This window comes from Amblyraja radiata, chromosome 25 (assembly GCF_010909765.2).
Source record: "Amblyraja radiata isolate CabotCenter1 chromosome 25, sAmbRad1.1.pri, whole genome shotgun sequence".
Classification (NCBI taxonomy): Eukaryota; Metazoa; Chordata; class Chondrichthyes; order Rajiformes; family Rajidae; genus Amblyraja; species Amblyraja radiata.
This window is the reverse complement of record NC_045980.1, coordinates 20,380,425-20,400,402: the sequence shown is the minus strand read 5'-3', so window position 1 is coordinate 20,400,402 and position 19,978 is coordinate 20,380,425. Positions and strand designations below refer to the sequence as shown.

Below are 19,978 nucleotides of genomic sequence, written 5' to 3'. Positions count from 1 at the left end.
CGCTGAGTTTCTCCAGCATTTTTATCTACCTTCCATTTTTCCAGCATCTGCAGTTCCTTCTTAAACATTTTATCTCTGTTTGCTTTGTTGTTTAACTTCTCCCAGCTAACAATGATCTATTCTACATTTTCCTTGATCTCCATTCCCTTTGTCCTATTTTCGCACTATACACTTCCTTATCTCTGTAACTCCCTCTCCACAGAAGAAGGGTCTCGACCCTGAACATCACCCATTCCTTCTCTCCAGTGATGCTGTCTGCCCCGCTGAGTTACTCCAGCATTCTGTGTCTATGGAAGATGTAATAAATCTCATTTTGTGTTGCGTCAGTGGTGAGTGTAATCAGAAGTCACTTGCTAGACTAGCTCGGCAATTGAAAATCCTGAATTTGGGAATGCTTAAAAAAGCTAAGGGGCCGGGCAACTGTTGCAGATGTTATTTGAATTTACAAGTCTGTCAAGTGCAGAGTGCTGAGTAAAGATCCCCTTTAATGGCCCTGTGGGTGGTCTTATTGACAGCTTTCACTTTGTCACTGTCTGCCTGCCACTGTTAAAGTCCCGCTTTATCATCAGTTCAACACCACTCGTTTGTGTTTACCCTGTAATTTATTTGCGACCTTCCCAAAAAGAGGGAGATCTAACGCGCTGCAATTACCATATAATTAGTGCTTTTAAAACCGCTTAATTTATTTATTGCCGGCATTCTCTCTCTGCTGTTTTGCTTTGACTTTGTGAATTTAAAAGGTACGTTTGCGAAACCCTGGCTCAGGGAATTGAAGAACCCTGGTCTCTTGGGAACTGAACGTGCCGATGCTGAACTGTCTGTGAAGCTGACCGAAAAAACTAAATCTGAAACTATTTACTCCCGATATGTGACCAACTAAATTGGAATAGCTGTGAGTCCTGTGAGTCCTTTCACATTCACAAAGTAATCAGGGCTGAGGCACAGCACCACGTACATGTGCGAAGCCGCGTTTAAAGACAGCACAATTACACGTTATTCCGTCCTTCAAAACTCATAAAATCTTCTCAGAAACCCATTAATTTCTGTTCATCCAAGAGAAAGTCATACTGTGCCTAGTCGGAGCCAGGGTATTGAGCCTAGATGCTCATTTACTCCGTGAAGTGGTAATCAACTGCTGACAATGGAAAGCCTCTGAGCTTGAATAGCTACTTGGAGGGTGCAAGATTGCACAGTAGAGGTTGCAGAGACACAGTGGGCCAAATGGCCTCCTTCCTCACAAATAAGGTTCTGCAACTGGGACAAAGATCTCTCGAAGACAAGACACAATGTGGCTGAGTAACTCAGCGGATCGGGCAGCATCTCTAGAGAACGAAAAAAAGGTGGCGTTTCTGGTCGAGACCCTTCCTCAGACTGAGTCAGGGGAGAGGGAAACTAGAGCTAAGGGTCTGTCCCACCTAGGCGATTTTTTAGGCGACTGCCGGCGACTGTCATAGTCCTAGCAGGTCGCCGAAAAAACGGCAACTGGACCCCCCCTACGACAATGTCTACGACAAGCTACAACAACCTACCACCTAGTCGACAAGCTTCGGCAAGCTACCGACAACCAGCGACCCATTAGGATGTCCATCTACGACCACACCTATGACAACCTACGACCACACAGGCAACAACCGAAGTCAACCAACCCGCGACAAGCTATGACCCTGTCGGCGACAACTGAAGACAATTCAGTCACTGGTACCTGTCGCTGGTTGACGTAGGTTGACGTAGGTAGTCGCCAATGTGAATTCACCGGAGTCAGCACCGGCGACAACCTACGTCACCTGGCAACAACCTACGACTGCGCTTGCGTCAGGAGAAGGCAAGCTGCGCTCATTGGCGTCAACCCATGCGGCAAAACATTTTGAACGTGTTGAAAATCCAGCGGCGACCAGACAGACGCTACAACTCTGGGCGACTGAGGAGACTACTCATGACCATGCAGGCGACACCCCGGCAACCATGTGGCGACAGCCTAGTCGCCTGTAGTCACCTAAACAATAGCCTAAGTGGGACAGGCCCTTTACAAAAACGCACAAAGAACAAATCAGGGCCGGCACTGATGGCCAAGGAGCCCACAATGGTCAACTCTCTCGGGTCAGTGATGGAAAGATGCAATGCAGGGCATTATACTCTACTTCCACTCTGAAGAAGGGTCCCAACCCAAAACGTTGCCAGTTCAACGTTCCCTACACAGATGCAAAATAGCGGAGAGTTACGATGCGATAGAACTCCAGCACTTTGTGTTTTGCTCAAGATTCCAGTATCTGCAGTTCCCAGTGTCTCCAAACTTGTACATAGATGGGCAGATACATAAGAAGCAGCAGGTGGACAGGCATGGGTGGATGAGATTCTGGAGGGGTTAGTTTTGACGTTTACTTCCTCCCGTGAGCCATTAAATGGACATGGTCGGTTTCATGCGGGTCAGATGCAGTAACAGAAGCAGAGAGACCAGACAGGCTGGGACTGTTTTCCACAGAGCGAAGGAGGTCGAGGGGTGACCTTACACAAGTTTAGAAAATCATGAGGGGTTTAGATCAGCTGTAATAGTCACAATGTTTGTTTCCCAGGATAGGGAAGTCTAAAACTGGAGGACAGATCTCAGGCTCCTGTACCTTTGACAGCAGATGACAGCAGGGAGATGAGAATGTGGTCAGGGTGGTGTGTGGGTCGCTGATGATATTGGCTACCATTTTGAGGCAGCACCTCGGGTAGATCTCTTCGATGGTGGAAAGGTTTAAGGTGGAAGGGAAAATATATAAAGGGGATCTGAGAGGCAACAGTTCGTGCAGAGGATGGTAGGTATCTGGAAGAAGCTCAATTCTCAGTTATACTGGGTAATAGTGGGAGCCATTCGAGGGTGACAGAGGAGGCACTGCTGCTCTTACCTGGATCGGGGGCAGGTCAGTACATCCAGCTCATGGACCGGACTTTAGACTTTTTCTTGTTGTAAGTGGCACCAAAATGTGGCGACTGGTGCATGCGTGAGTTATGCAAAAAAAATTTAGTTTAATTTAGTTTAGAGATACAGCGCAGAAACAGCCCACCGAGTCCACACCGACCAGCGATCCCCGCACATTAACACTACCCTACACGCACTAGGACCAATTTTCCACATACACCAAGCCAATTGACCTACATACCTGAACGTCTTTGGAGTGTGGGAGGAAGCCGAAGATTTCGGTGAAAACCCACACGCAGGTCACGGGGAGAACGTACAAACTAAACTCCATACAGGCAGCACCCGTAGTCGGGATCGAACTCGGGTCTCCGGAGCTGCAAGCGCTGTAAGGCGGCAACTCTACCGCTGCCCCACTGTGGCCGCACTTGTGCAGTGCACTTGTGACATTAAAGCCACCATTGAACCATTAACCTCTCCACAATACTGCAAACTGAGGTACATAGTGCATGGAATACAAGGTCTATAGTCGGTCGCAGTGAGGTTGGGTTGTAGTTAGGGTTGGGTCTTCAACACTGCACATCTGGTATTGCGTATGTGACGTATAAACTTGACTTGATGCTGTTGGGAAGAAGCTGTTCTTGAACCTGAAGGTCACCGTTCTCAGACTCCTGCAATGACATTCTTACTTGCTGCAGCTCAACAGGCCCGCAAACACTATTACACACAGGCAAATATATGATCGTCGATAATACAATAAATTAATAACAGTAATACGAGGCAAACATAATAGTGCAAAATCATAGTCTGCAGTGTGACCAAAGACACAGCCCATAGAAGATCACAGTCGCTGAGGTTGATGTTGTGCAGTGTTGAAGAGCTTGGCGGTTGCTGGGAAGAAGCAGTTCCTGAACCTGGAGGTCACTGTTTTCAGACTCCTGCATCTCCTTCCCGATGGTAGCAGCGAGATGAGAGCGCGGCCAGGGTGGTGAGGGTCTTTGATTATGCTGGATGCATTTTTGAGGCAGTGTCGCCTGTAGATCCATTCGATGGTGGGGGAGGCCAGTGCATGAGATGGGCCCGGCAGTGTCCACCACTCTCTGTCATCTCCTTTGTCTCTGGGCGTCCGAGTTACTGAACCAACTCGGGATGCAACCAGTCAGTATGCTCTGCACCGTACATCTGCAGAGGTTCAATGGGGGTGTATGGCCACATTCCTAATCTCAACCTCCTGTACTTGTACTGAGAGAGCACTTGGAAGTCAGTTCTGCAATACAGCTTCTTGCATGTTATCCCAGCAGAAGTTTGGCATGATAAAAAAGTTTTACAATTTCTGGGACTTTACTCACTTCCAGTTACATTGGCAGAACTCCAAAACATTCCAAAACATGTCTTAAATGTTGTACAAAGATGTACAATTACATTATTATCATAAATAAATGTCAAAGCATAATAAAATAATATTAATAAAAGTAGATGCATGGGAACTTTCTCACTGCCCTGGGTTCCAGGATTGACAAAAAGTGCTGGAGTAACTCAGCAGGTCAGGCAGCACCTCTGGAGAAAAAGGTACAGGTGAGGTTTCAGGTCGGGATTCTACTTCAGTCTCTTCAGAGTCATCTGCAGTTCGTTTCTACACACTTTGTTCCACTGCGAAATCTCCTCAAGGTATGCCTACTTTAAAGACATATGTGTAAGAAGGAACTGCAGATGCCTGGTTTAAAATGAAGATAGACACAAAAAGCTGGTGTAACTCAGCGGGACAGATAGCATCTCCGGAGAAGGATGGGTGACGTTTTGCATTCGAAGAAGGGTCTCGACCGAAAAACGTCACCCATTCCTCCCCTCCGGAGATGCTGCCTGTCCCGCTGAGTTACTCCAGCTTTTTGTGTCTATCTACTTTAAAGAGGCTTCCTCCTCTCCCCGAAGGGAGTTCTGTGAGACCCTCCCTCACCGCTGGACTCCTCTGTGATTCCTCCTGCTCTCCGACTCTATGACCATGTTCTAACCCGTATTTGCCTACCACAGCCACGTGCATTTTCTCCGCCGTTTCCTTGGCCTCACTCTTCCAGCTCCGCTTCCAGGCCACCCAATTCGAAAGCATCTGCAGTTCCTTTCTACACAAGTTGCAGGAACAGCATCTCCTATTTCGTTTTGGGCTGTTTACCAGCCCAGTGGGTATGAATATTGAGTTCACTAACTTCAAGCTAACCCCGCCATTCCCTCTCTCTCTCCATCCCTCCCCCACCCAAGTCGCACCAGCTTCTCGTTATCACCCAACAAACAGCTAACAATGACCTCTTTCCTTTTTCATAGTTGTTTGTTTGCATATCTTTCATTCATTGTTCTTTATCTCTCTACATCATCATCTGTATCTTTCGTTTCCCTTTCCCTTTCCCGTGATGTTCAAACTAAAGAAGGGTCTCAACCCGAAATGTCACCCATTCCCTCTCTCCAGAGATGCTGCCTGTCCCGCTGAGTTACTCCAGCTCTTTGTGTCTATCTTCGGTTAAATCATATCTGCAGTTCCTTGCCTACTCCTTCCGACCCCTCTGGGTTCCAGGACCTGGGATTCACACAAGCAGCGGGTGTCTGTCCTCATCACCAGCAACAACTGTGGTGCAGAGGAGCTGGGGCCGACCGGTGGGCCAGGTTTTCCTAGCCGTCGGTGGGGCAATGACGGACTCGTTTTCCTCCGCAGTGGCTTGTCACACACCGGGGATTAATGTCAGTGGTGAACGCACTAAGTCATGGGTTGTGCGAGCCAATCAAGGAAAGCAAACACTTTCCAAGGGGGGCTTGTTTCCCCACATCCCCCCTCTTCTCTCCTCCCCTTCCTTCTCCCAGAAAAAAAACATCCCTCTCTCTCTTCCCCGCTCTTACGCACACCACCCTTCTCTCTTCCCCTCACCTACACCTCCCCCTCCCCTTTCTCCCCACTTTCCCCTCTCCTCCTTCCCTTTTTCCCCACACGCCTCTCTTCCCCCCCCCCCCTCCCCTTTCTCCTTACCTTTTCTCTCTTCCCCCTCCCCCCACATGCCCTCTCTCTCCTCCCCCCTCCCATGTACCTCAACTGGACACAACTATTTATCCCCTAGCCCTCCCCCTCCATCTATATTCCTTTCTCCTGGCTCCATAAGTCGCAACTCTTCAGTCCTCTTGTCTCACATGTCTTGCCACTTACCACGAGTTTGATTTTTTTTTTTAACTTGGGAGAGCTCTTGAATTACCTCGTACAGTGGGACGACCCCTTAACAATGGAGGCGGAATCATTTGCAGACAAAAACTCATTCAAATAAAGCGAGTGTACCCGAGGAGGGTAAAGTATTACAATGGTTAAACTAGCAGACTAGGACCTCAGGGCCCGGCCACAGTGCCAGACACATGGGTTTGAATCTCACCATAACAGATGGGGGAATTTAAATTCTTTTAATGAAATAAACTTGGATCAAACTGACCACAAAGCTACCAAATTGTTGTAAAAGCCCATCTGGTCCAGGCATGTGCTTCAGGCCAAGAGGCTGCTGTCCTACCCCAGTCTGATCTGCTTGCATATCCCAGACCACTGGACTAACATGTTTGGAGGCATAAGAAACTGTAGATGCTGCAACCCTGGGCCAAGATTCCCCAAAGTGGATAGACACAAAAAGCTGGAATTACTCAGCGGGTCAGGCAGCATTTCTGGAGAAAGGGAATAGGTGATGTTTCGCGTCTAGACCCTTCGGAGTCTGAAGAAGAGTCCTGATCCAGAATGCCATCTGCACATTCCCTCCATGGATGCTACCTGACCCGCTGAGTTCCCCAACATTTTAGATAGATACAAAGTGCCGGGGTAACTCAGCTGTTCAGGCAGCATCTCTGGAGAAAAAGGATGGGTGATGTTTCGGTTCATGACCTTTCTTCAGACTCTGAAGTCTGAAGAAGGGTTTCAACCCAAAATGTCAGGATCGAACCCGGGTAACTGGCGCTGTGAGGCAGCGGTTCTACCAGCTGTGCCACTGTGCCGCGCTGGGTACTCCATTGGCAGGCAAAATTAACAAGTCTTACCACTCAACCTGAGGCACCCCTGCCCTCTCCACATCCCTCTGCACCATCCATCCCATCCCCTTTGCTCCATTTCAGGCAGATGCCGCTATTTGTTCAGGAAGGAACTGCAGCTGATCCTTTAAACCGAAGATAGGCACAAAAAACTGGAGTAACTCAGCGGGTCAGGCAGCATCCCTGGAGAGAAGGAAGGTGATGTTTTGGGCTATTTGTTTCTTTTTTTTTAAGGGATGAGACAGTGAGATCAAAGGTTGGGTCTCGGGAGGGAAGGAACAAGGAAAGGAAATGTGGAGAGGAGCACAAAAGCTCTGCATTTCTCATCCTTCTACCTTCCGAAGAATCCACCAGGGACTATACTGGACGTTGGACAATTTTTACATTTATCAAGCCATTAAACCAACAAACTTGTACGTCCTTTGGAATAGACAATAGACATAGTGCAGGAGTAGGCCTTCGGCCCCTTCGAGCCAGCACTGCCATTCAATGTGAGTCAAGGCGCTGATCCTCCCTAATCAGTACCACCGTTCCTGCCTTCTCCCCATATCCTCCCCACGACTGCCGCTATTTTAAGAGCCCTATCTAGCTCTCTCTTGAATGTGTGAGGAAACTGAAGATCCCGGAGAAAACCCACGCAGGTTACGGGAAGAACGTACAAACTCCGTTACAGACAGCGGCAGCAGTCGGGATTGAACCCGGGTCTCCGGTGCTGCATTTCTGCTGTAAGGCAGCAATTCTACCGCTGTGTCGCCCATATCCCTCACACAGCATGGAGATCTCAGCCACTTCCCTTCCCACCGAGAGAGCTTTCTAAACATTCCCAGGTGCTTTGCCCCTTCATTATGAAGCAGAGTTTGACTCCTCAAGCCCTTTCTCGTTGACTTCCTTTCTGACTTCCCACTGTATGATGGATGGGGAGGGAGGCCTGCATCTTGAATGCCCGACCTCCAAGTCTCTAATTATGGAGGAATTTCCCACGGTGGGGGTTTCACTTGTTAAGCCAAAGCCTTAGGCCTCTCTTGCTTCAAGCACTTGCTCCGTGAGGAATTCAATTACATCTTCCCAGCAGCGTGAGGTCTGAGCAGAGAGGAGAGTACCTGAGAACTATGTGCAATTGTGAGAGGCATAGATAGGGTAGATGGCCAGAACTGTTTGCCCAGGGTGGAAATGCCAAAGACCAGAGGGCATAGCTTTAAGGTGAGAGGGGCAAAGTTAAATAGGTTCTAAGATCATTAGGGATTAGAATTAGGCCATTCAGCCCATCAAGTCTACTCCACCATTCATCATGGCTGATCGATCCTCTCCCTCCTAATCCATTCCTCCTGCCTTCTCCCAAAATATGAGTTGAGTGGGGCAAGTTTTTCAACACAGAGTGGTGGGTGCCTGGAAGTTGCTGCCAGAGGTGGTGGTGGAGGCAGATACGATAGTGGCGTTTAAGAGGCTTTTGGATAGGCACGGTGCATAGGGAGGGATATGGATCACGTGCAGACAGAATTTTCAATGTAACTTAGCATCATGTTCAACACAGACATTGAAGAAGGGTCTCGACCTGAAACGTCACCCATTCCTTCCTCCAGAGGTGCTGCCTGTCCCGCTGAGTTACTCCAGCATTTTGTGTCTATCTCTTGTGTAAACCCCGCATCTGCAGTTCCTTCCTACACATGACGGAGAGCACCACCGACGTGACTGAAGCACGTCATCTCCTGGCACCCCCCCCCCCCCCCCCCCCCCTCCTCCCGCCTCACTCACTCTATTGATGAATCCTCCAACTGGTGAGCTTGCAGCTGGTCCCTGGAGAGAGGACCCAGTCGTATATCTTGTATAAATTTATGAGTTTAGTCCTGGCATTCCTTCAACTACATCATATTATCGGACAAATTACAAAATCAATAGCGCTGGGTCTGGATTTTTATGGTGCGGCAGACTTGACCGCTGTTGCTCTGCTCTTCCCCACTCACATCCATTCAGGTCACTTCCACTCTCCCCATCTGCCCTCGGTTTCCATGATTAAACACCAGCTCCCCTGCCCTCCCCTCTGCTCCCTTCCTCTCCTCTCCTCCCCTCTCACCCTCCCCCCCCACCCTCCTCTCCCCTCCCTCCACTCCCCACCCTCCTCTCCCCTTCCTCTCCTCCTCTCCGCTCCCCTTCTCTCCCTCTCCCACCTTCCTCTCCCCTCCCTCTCCGCTCCCCTTTTCCTTCTCCCTTCCTCTCTCCTCTCCCCTCCCCTCCTCCTTCTCCCCTCCCACCCTCCTCTCTCCCGCCCCTTCCCTCCATCTCCCCGTCACCTCTTTTCCTCTCCCTTTTCCTCCCCTCCACTCGCTCTCCACCCTCCCCTCCCCACCCTTCCCCTCCTCTCCCCACCCCTTCCCTCCTCTCCCATCCCCACCCCTCCCCTCCCTCTCCCCTGCCATCCTCTCCCCTACTCTCCTCTCCTCTCCCTTTCCCTCCACACGCCTCCCCTCTCCCCTGCCATCAACCCCCTCCTTTCCAGTCACCTCTCCATCCCCTCCCCTCACCTCGTTTTGCACCCCTTCCATCCATTCCCCTCCCCTCTCCCCCTCCCCTCCCCTCCCCTCCCCTCCTCTCAGTCACAAACACACTCCTCAGGAGGGCACAGCCCGTAAGGAGTCTTGGACCCGTTCATCTCCACTTCTGTTCTGATTTCCTGGTGAGGTGGGATGTGCACAGTGACTTACATTTCCCTATGACTGAATGGGAGGCTGTTCAGCCCATCTCCGTTCCATGCTGGCTCTCAAAGTCAATGGTTCAATGGCTCTTTATTGTCACATTTGGTGCAAACACACATTGAAATTATTTTCTTATGTACAGTCCAGTAGAGTATCGTCTGACCGAAGCACAATTCCCTGATTCACAAAATGTGCAGGAATAGTCCACTGAGCCCACGTTTTGGCACCATTCTGCATTCTAGGTCTTCCGTGCGGCTCCCGATCTAGGCGAGCCCCAGGCTGCTACAAGGTCTCCAGTTGTCGCCTTCCTTGGATGGCAGGATCAACCCGCGAACTGTCCACCTTTGTGACCTGGGGCCGCCTCCCGCAGCCGACCTTGAGGGCGCGGTTGACCAGAACCCCGGTCCCTCTCCTCATACCGGCCTTGCTCCTTGCATGTCCCTGAATCAATCAACTCAAACTCAGGTACAACGGGTGGAGCAAAGGAGGAGATACAGAGTTCAGAATATGTTCAGCACTGTAGCGCATCAGTTCCACAGACAAGGTCCAATGTCCACAATGGGATAGAGGTGAATCGGACAGTACTCTAACTCATGGAAGAACCATTCAGAAGCCGGAGAACAGATGGAAATAATGAATGAATGTGGAAAGTAATTACACTGAAAGTGAAAAGTGAGGTAATGGTTGATACAGGTAAGGGGAGATTTTGATATACAGTTGGTGGCCCATCCACCTCTCTCTCAAGTTCAAGTTCAAGTGAGTTTATTGTCATGTGTCCCTGTATAGGACAATGAAATTCTTGCTTTGCTTAAGCACACAGAAAATAGTAGGCATTTACTACAAAACAGATAAATGTGTCCATATACCATGATATAAATATACACACATGAATAAATAAACTGGTAGTGCAAATAACAGAAAGTGGTTGCTAATAATCAGAGTTTTGTCCGAGCCAGGTTTAATAGCCTGATGGCTGAGGGGAAGTAGCTATTCCTGAACCTGGTTGTTGCAGTCTTCAGGCTCCTGTACCTTCTACCTGAAGGTAGCAGGGAGATGAGTGCGTGGCCAGGATGGTGTGGGTCTTTGATGATACTGCCAGCCTTTTTGAGGCAGCGACTGTGATAAATCCCCTCGATGGAAGGAAGGTCAGAGCCTATGATGGACTGGGCAGTGTTTACTACTTTTTGTAGTCTTTTCCTCTTCTTCCCACCCTAAACCCCCCCCCCCCCCCCCCCCCCACTCTGAGTCCCACCATATACTTGCACCTATTTCTCCTTTCCCAGTCCCCTTCCACCTACATTCCTTCCTCTAACTTCACAATTTGCAACTCTCCAATCCGTTTGTCTCACACCTTCTGTTTTTACATCTGTGGCCTTTGTCCAACTGTCTGCCTACCTGTACCCACCAGTTACCTGCCAGGCTTAGTCCTGTCTCTGGTCTCTTCCAGCTTTCCATCCCCTCCCCACCCTTCAATCAGTCTGCAGAAGGGTCCCAACCCTAAACGTCGCCTATCCATGTTCTCCAGAGATGCCGCCTGACCAGACGCTGAGTTACTCCAGCACTTTGTGTCTTTCCCCCCCCCCCCGTTAAAATGGCTGCATGTCTGGCTAGGTTGCATGAGGGAAGGTTTGTGCAAAATGCCATCCAGCTTTAAGAGAATGAAGTGGGGCGATGGGTGGTGTTTCTTCACACCGCTTCTCTGCTCTTGTTCAGGCTTCTATAAATATTCAACATTCGGCACAGATTGCTGCCAGACAGTTTTTAATAGAATCGCTTAAAACAATTAATTACCAGAGTTTTCATTCAAGCTGCATTGGAACAGATACGCGTGTAATAAAAAGCATTTATTCTGCGGTTTGTGCAGGCCTTTAGGTTATTAACATGTAAATGAAATCATCACAGCTGCTCTGGTTTGAACGTGAGGATGTGAGGAGGCAGCAACGAGCAGGGACCGGAGCAAACGCGGGCGGGCGGCCCTTCCTCTGCCGCTGTCTGTGTGAAGTTACCACGTGACAGCCTCCATCAACACCCCCCACCCCGTATCTCAGTGGGTGAAGAAATACATGCGGGGTAATAATGAGGCTGCCAGCTGGACGTACAGATGCACTGGGGCCGCATTATTATTCCTCAGCAAAATATTTCCGAATGCGTAGCCTGACGGGGGCATTGATTTTCAGGTGTCCACGGGAGGAAGACCACCATTTGGCATTTGGTCACTTGTGCCCCCTCCCGCTGTTCGACGGAAAGGTAGCGGTCTCGACATTAAAGCAGACAACTGATCGACTATTGCCAACCTTCGGCCCCCCTTCCCCAACTCCAAGCCAAATCTGATCCCCCCACCCCACACCCAATTCCCCCATCCACTTCCACATATATTTCATCCTCTGGCTTCACATTTCACGTCTCTTGTCGCGGTAAATCCTTATCCCACACTTGTTGTCTTTTCACCTCTGGCCTTTACCCAACCATCTACCTATCAACCCCCCACCCCCTTCCTCGCCTGTATCCACTATCACTTGCCAGGCTTTGTCCCACTCCCATCTCACCTCCAGCTTCTCCCCGCCCCACCCACACCAGTTTGAAGATGGATCCAGACCTGAAATGTCACCTATCCAAGTTCTCCAGAGATAGACACAAAAAAGCTGGAGTAACTCAGCGGCTCATTCTCCAGAGATGCTGCCTGACCCAGTGAGTTACTCCGGCACTTTGTGTCTTGTTTTGATCCCAACTGTGTTGTTTATGAACACACAAGAAACTACTGATGCTGGAACCTTGTGTACAATGCAAAGCGCTGGAGGAACTCGGCGGGTCAGGCAGCATCATCCCGTGCGGGAATTGACGGGCGACTGGACTCTTTGTCATCTTTGAGCCTTGCTGATTATGGTCACATCAAAGACAACCTGCAGCTCACGAGCAACAATAGCATTAATAACTAATAATTAATGCTAACAATTAATAGCATTAATTACTGGTTAAATCAGTTTGATGTTAGATAAGAGCTGAAAAGACACAAAGTGCTGGAGTAACTCAATGGGTCAGGCAGCGTCTCTGGAGAACATGGATAGGAGACGTTTCGGGTGGGGACCCTTCTTCAGGCTGGGAGCTGAATGGTGGCCAATATAGCACTTGAGAATTATAAACACTAGAAACCAGATGAAGAGCATTCAGAATCCTGTACCTTGACAATGGAAACTGAGGGTTGAATTTTGCAAATTAATTGAAATCAAAAGTATTAGCTCCACTTGGGACACGGTTTTCAGCTCCCTGAGAAAAGAAACAGGCGCTGAAGTCAATATCATTTTTTGTGATGAACATCTGTTCATTTTTCCAGCTTTCAGGTTGTGAACGGTTCAGGTTTATTATTGTCACGTGCAATGAGGTAAACATAGAACATGGAAAGTATTTGTAGGAATAGGCCATTAGGCCCTTCAAGGCAGCACCGCCATTCAATATGATCATGGCTGATCATCCAGAATCAGTACCCCGTTCCTGCCTTCTCCCCATATCCCCTGATTCCGGTATCCCCAAGAGCTAAATCTAACTCTTGAAAACATCCAATGAATTGGCCTCCACTGCCTTCTGTGGCAGAGAATTCCACAGATTCACAGCTCTCTGGGTGAAAAAGTTTTTGTGAAAAGATTTCATTTCCGTGCTGCCAAGTCGATTCAGGAGAGGAGTTGGTGGGCGACGGCGGCGGGCGCTGGACAAAGGGAGCGGATCCGGGGGGCGGGGGTCTTTCCTTCTGCATCCTCAAGGTCGACTGCAGGAGCCGCCGGCCCCCCCATGGGGAACAAGGGCTAGACAGGGCTGGGCGTGGAGTGGGACATCAGATCGCGGGACGACCAAAATGGAGGCGATGGCTGCAACGGGTCTTAGTGGCCAGCTGAAGCTGGGACTGTAGAATGGTGCCAAAATGCTACCTCTTGCATATAGACTCAGGGGGCTGCCCTGTACTGACCGGAGTGATTGTGCTCACGTACTGGGATAGTCTTGCTGAAATGTTTGCAAAAAATGTATTTCATTGTACGTGGCACACGTGACAACAAAGAAACCATTGCCCTTTGACCATCGTCAGATGGGCACATAGATATGTAGCGAATGGACGGATATAGATCACGTGCAGGCAGAGGGAATTAGTTTAACTTGGCATTGTATTCAGCACGGACATTGTGGGCCAAAGAGCCTGAACTTGTGCTGGACTCTTTTACGTTCTATGTTCTAGTCTCATCCCTTGTAGAAGATTTCCAGCATTGTCTGCTCTTTCGACGAGCAAGGCCATATCTAATGATCTGAACTGAATTCTTTCGGGCTGTAATAGAATTGGGTATGATGATTAAAAGGCTTCTATTGGATATCTCGACTTTCAGAAAGCATTTGATAAAATCCCTCACGAGGGACGTGCGGTTAGAAGTGAAATCTCGTTAGATAAATGAGTATATTGTAAGTTGTTGTAAATAACAAACCATCGTAGCTCACAGTGGTAAGTGTTCTAATTGGAAACCTTTAGCGCAAATCATTGGAGTCCTGGGATCTTTGTCATTCAGCGTATTTATAAATGGAAACTATTATGGTTATCTAGTACTACAGTTATTAATTTATTGTCTTATTGATTATCATACATGCATCTGCGTGATATTACATTTACGGGCCTGTTAAGCTGCAGCAAGTAAGAATTTTATTGTTCCATTGTTGATAAATATGATAACTAAGCACTCTTGACTCTTGGAATATAGAACATAGAACAGTAAAGACGTGCTGGTTTGTAGGTTAATTGTCGCTCTGTAAATGGCCCATAGTGTGTAGGCAGTGGATGCAAAAAATGAATAACACAGAACTAATGTGAATGGATCTTAACTATAAATAACTATCGTAACTATGTATAAGGGGTCATAACTGTCGATGGTCTGAGTGGGCTGAAGTGCTTGTTTCCATGCTGTATCTTTCGATCAATCAAGTACAGTAGTAGAACAGGCCCTTCAGCTCACAATGACCATGGTGAACGAACATGATGTCAGGTTAAATGGAGATTATTGCCATAGAGGGAGTGCAGAGAAGGTTCACCAGACTGATTCCTGGGATGTCAGGACTGTCTTATGAAGAAAGACTGGATAGACTTGGTTTATCTATATTTATCTACGCTGTTGCTAGAGTTGTAACAAAGACCAAAAAATTTGAGCATATTACACCAATTCTTAAATCCTTACATTGGCTCCCTGTATGTCAGAGAATTGATTTTAACAATATACAATAACAATACAAATTTATTGTCATTTGAGCCCCAGTGAGACTCAAACGAAATTTTGTTTCCACAGCCATACAAACAAAAACAATGTCCTACAGACATACACACAATTAAGTTCACACAAACATCCATCACAGTGAACCCACTGTGATGGAAGGCAAAAGTCTTTTCTCTCCCCTGCTCTCCATGTCTCTCCCGATGTCCAAGCCCCAGGCGGGCGATGATAAGTCCCACGGCTTTTTAAAATCCTGCTGCTCACCTATAAATCACTACATGGTTTAGGGCCAAAGTATATCACTGACATGCGTCCACTATATAAGCCTTCTAGACCGCTAAGATCTTCTGAAACCAATCTGCTAGTGATTCCCAGAGTAAATACAAAACATGGGAAAGCAGGATTTAGTTACTATGCAACAAATAGCTGGAATAAACTTCCTGAAGATTTAAGACTTGCCTCAACTTTGACCACTTTTAAAACAAGACTGAAAACTTTTATGTTTACTTTAGCTTTCAGCTAAATCTTAACTACATTGCACTTTTAACTTTTGCACTTTTTATAATGCATTTTTAATTTTGCTTTTCTTTTCTTTTAGTTCTTCTATTTTATTTCATTTTATTATTTCATTTATTGTATGACATGTTTTTGTGTGAAGCACTTTGAGTCTGCATCGTGTATGAAATGTGCTATATAAATAAAGTTGCCTTGCCTTGCCTTGCCTATATTACTAAAACTCTGTTCTTGACCGGTTTCGGCTTTCTGTGCTGCGGTTTCCGAGAGTACGCCGCCACCTACGGCCGTCATTTTTGGCCACATCGCTCAGAGCCCCCCTCCGCCGTGTGTGTGCCGAGGATTTTTCCCGTCGATGAAAATTGACAGAGATATTAATGTTTTTACAACATCCCCCATTCTCTCAGCTGCCCCTGCTGGCGGCAGGGGGGAGGGACTATAAAACCAGGAAGTGGTGTGCATCAATCAGTCTCTGCAAGTGGTGTGCCTCAATCAGAGCTTTGAATGACACTGACAAATGTCTACAGCACTGTGAGTACCCTTAATTTGGTTTGAAAATGAAAATATGGTTAGAGGTAAAAAAGCACTGCCTGCAAATGGTTGTTTGGGTTTGGGTTGAAGTAAAAAGGTACTCTCTCTCCGCCCCTCCCTCTCCCCCCCCCCCCTCTCCCCCCCCCCCCCTCTCCTCTCCCCCCCCCCTCTCCTCTTCCCCCCCCCTCTCCCCCCCCTCTCCTCTCCACTCCCCCTCTCCTCTCCCCCCTCTCCTCTCCCCCCCTCTCCTCTCCCCCCCTCTCCTCTCCCCCCCTCCTCTCCCCCCCTCTCCTCTCTCCCCCCTCCTCTCTCCCCCCGCTCCTCTCCCCTCACTCTCCTCTCCTCCCCCCCCTCTCTTCTCCCCCCCCCTCTCTCCCTCTCTCTCTCTCTCTCTGCCCCTCCTCCCCTCCATTAGCGTGAGTGCGGGAAGGGGGGGGGGGGTAGTTAGTGTGTGACGCTGCATTCCACCTCCCCCCCACAACCACACGTTGGGGGAACAGACCCAACGGGTCTGCACTTGGTCTAGTACTCTCTAGAATTTAGGAGATTGAGAGGGGATCTTATAGAAACTTACAAAATTCTTAAGGGGTTGGACAGGCTAGATGCAGGAAGATTGTTCCCGATGTTGGGGAAGTCCAGGACATGGGGTCACAGCTTAAGGATAAGGGAGAAATCCTTTAAAACCGAGATGAGAAAGACTTTTTTCACACAGAGAGTGGTGAATCTCTGGAACTCTCTGCCACAGAGGGTAGTTGAGGCCAGTTCATTGGCTATATTTAAGAGGGAGTTAGATGTGGCCCTTGTGGCTAAGGGGATCAGAGGGTATGGAGAGAAGGCAGGTACGGGATACTGAGTTGGATGATCAGCCATGATCATATTGAATGGCGGTGCAGGCTCGAGGGGCCGAATGGCCTACTCCTGCACCTAATTTCTTTGTTTCTATGTTTCTAAATTAATCTCCTCTGCCTGCATGTGATCCATATCCCTCAATTCCCTGCATATCCATGTGCCTGTCTAAAAGCCTGGTAAACACTGCTATCGCACACCCGCCTCCACCACCACCCCTGGCAGCGGGTTCCAGACACTCACCCCCACCTGTATAAAACAAATGCCCCACACATCGCCTTTAAAGTTTGCCCCTCTCACGATAAAACTATGCTATTGACTCTTCATTCTTAAAAAAAACAAGAACGAATAAAGGTCCTGACCTCCAAATTGTGTGAGAAAGCAAGGCGGTTCAGAGAAAAAAGGTCAAAGTTTTGAAAAATCTACCCAGTGGTCAAACGTAATACACTGGAGATTTAATCTCAGCCAACAATGAGCAATGTAGAGAGGCTGAGCAAGGCAATGATGTTTATGAAATAAAGGACATAGGTGAATCAGTTCTTAAAGACAGCATCAGTTCTTAAAGACAACAAATGTGTTTGCATAAATCATGAATTGATGTATAAAAGTTAGATATAAGGAAACATAGAAACATACAAAATAGGTGTAGGAGTAGGCCATTTGGCTCTTCGAGCCAGCACCACCATTCAATATAATCATGGCTAATCATTCCAAATCAGTATCCGGTTCCTGCGTTTACCCCATATCCCTTGATTCCGTTAGTCCTAAGAGCTAAATCTCTTGAAAACATCCTTCTGTGGCAGAGAATTCCACAGATTCACAACTCTCTGGGTGAAAACGTTTTTCCTCATAGAAACATAGAAAATAGGTGCAGGAGGAGGCCATTTGGCCCTTCGAGCCAGCACCGCCATTCATTGTGATCATGGCTGATCGTCCCCAATCAATAACCCGTGCCTGCCTTCTCCCCATATCCCTTGATTCCCTTCATCTCAGTCCTAAAAGGCCTACCCCTTATTCTTACACTGTAAACCCTGGTTCTGGACTCCCCCAACATCGGGAAAACCTGTTTGCCAATTTAGGAGGGAAGTAATCGCAGATTTTAGCTGCCCCTTACGACATCCTTGATGATGTTGCAGAACAGCAAGTGATAGTGTGGTTTGGCTGATTTAAAAATAAAAAAAGTCTCATAATTCTATGGCACTTCTGAAAATATCACAAAGCACTCTACACCTACTAAAGTACTTATGAAGTAAGGTCACTGTTACAAGAGAAGGGAAAAAGACATATGCAGTTGTGAGGAAAATCCTGTTGTGCAGCGAATGGTGTTTATAGGGAATGCATTCCATGTGGGGAAAACAGAAACAAACCAAAAGGAAAGTGGGAAGGGAGCGAGTGGAAAATATTTGCTGGGTTAATGAGAAATTAGATTAAGATCATATGATAGGAGCAGAATTAGGCCATTTGGCCCATCACGTCTACTCCGCCACCTAATCATGGCTGATCTATCTCTCCCTCCTAACCCCATTCTCCTGCCTTCTCCCCGTAACCTCTGATACCTGTACGGATAAAGCGGATTGTTTTACTGGGATAAAAACAGGAAATGCTGGAAAGACTCAGCAGGTCAGGCAGCATCTGGGGAGAGAGAAAACGAGGTAACGTTTCACATCGGAGACACATGGTCAGAGGGTCACAGTTGCCAATGGCCTCTGTTAGTCTCATGGGCAAATAGGGTCATACAGCATGGAAACATGCCCTTTGGCCCAACTTGTCCACACCAACCAACATGCCTCACCTACACTAGCCCCACGTGCCTGCATTTGGGCCATATCTCCATAGACCTGTCATATCCATGTACCTGTCCAAATGCTTCTTAAACATTGTGATAGTATCTGCCTCAACTACCTCCTCTGGCAGCTCATTCCATGCACCCATCACCCTTTGTGTGAAAAAGATACCCCTCAGGTTCCTATTAAATCTTTCCCGCCCTCACTTTAAATCTATGTCCTCTGGTTCTCAATTTCCCTACTCTGTGCATCTACCTGATCTATTCACCTCTGTAAGATCATCCCTCACCCCCCTGCACTCCAAGGAATAGAGGCCAAGCCTGCTCAAGCTCCCCCTATAGTTCAGGCCCACGAGTCCTGGCAAAATGTTATCCAGTTAAGGCATGTCAGATTTATCAGCTGGCTTTCATGCCTGGGCAATGTTGCACTATCCTACAAATCCTACAAACACTCGCTGTCTCTGAAAATAATGAATCAACGGCAGTTCCAGTACAGGGGAAATAATAAACCCTCTGGATCCCGAACATTGCAAGTGAACCCGTCTCTCAGTGTTACCACTTCCCAGGCTCCGTCCCACCGCCACCTCTCTTCCAGCTTCCTCTCCCCCTCCCCCCCCCACCACCCCCCCCTACTACAATCAATCTGAAGAAGGGTCCCGACCCGATACATCGCCTGTCCATGTTCTCCCCAGACTCTGCCTGACCTGCAGCGTTACTCCAGCACTTTGTGTCTTTTTTTTTGCACACCAGCATCTGCGGTTACTTGTGTCTATGTGTTATTGCTCCAACCAGGAAAACCTGTTTTAGGAAACGTACGACCAGCAGAGTTATATCACAGCACACAGTAAATAAATAAACTAGCAAAACACTGCATAGTTGAATATAATTGATTTGCTTTTATGACATCGTGCAGAAGGCAATTCAGTTGAACTAGTGCAAACTTTGGTCAAACATGAAGGATGCCCTGGATTCCTCTAATGTCCTCCGTGGAGGGATGGATGGCTCAAACTGTATCCTAAGAAGTCAGAGCAGGTATAAACCATGCATCCCCTTGGGCATCCTCTGCTGTTGAGTGAAACTACAGTTGATACTGAATTTCAACTCCACTTCCCACTCGAACATTGAATGTTTTAGCATCCAAAAATGTATCGATCTCGGGCATGAATAAACACAAGACTGAACAACCAGAGCTCCCTGAGAAGAGAAGAGAAGGGCGACAGTGGCGCAGCGGTAGAGTTGCTGCCTCACAGCGCCAGAGACCCAGGTTCGATCCTGACTACGTGTGCTGTCTGTATGGAGTTTGTACCTTCTCCATGTGACCTCGTGGGTTTTCTCCGGGCGCTCCTGTTTCCTCCCACACTCGTTCAGTTTTTTGGGTTCATTTGGAATTAATAAAATTGTAAATTGTCCCTAATGTGCTAGCCCACGGGGTGATCGCTGG

At 48.0% G+C, this 19,978-nt stretch overlaps 1 long non-coding RNA gene across 1 annotated transcript; it reads right to left on the bottom strand.

Moving 5' to 3' along the window:
* Positions 1 to 7,364: 7,364 nt before the first annotated feature.
* Positions 7,365 to 18,559, bottom strand: LOC116987203. The gene is made up of 3 exons (XR_004415666.1): positions 18,547 to 18,559; positions 14,341 to 14,346; positions 7,365 to 7,488 (listed from the first exon to the last, which is right to left on the bottom strand). It is a non-coding gene; the product is annotated as an uncharacterized LOC116987203 (long non-coding RNA).
* Positions 18,560 to 19,978: the final 1,419 nt, after the last annotated feature.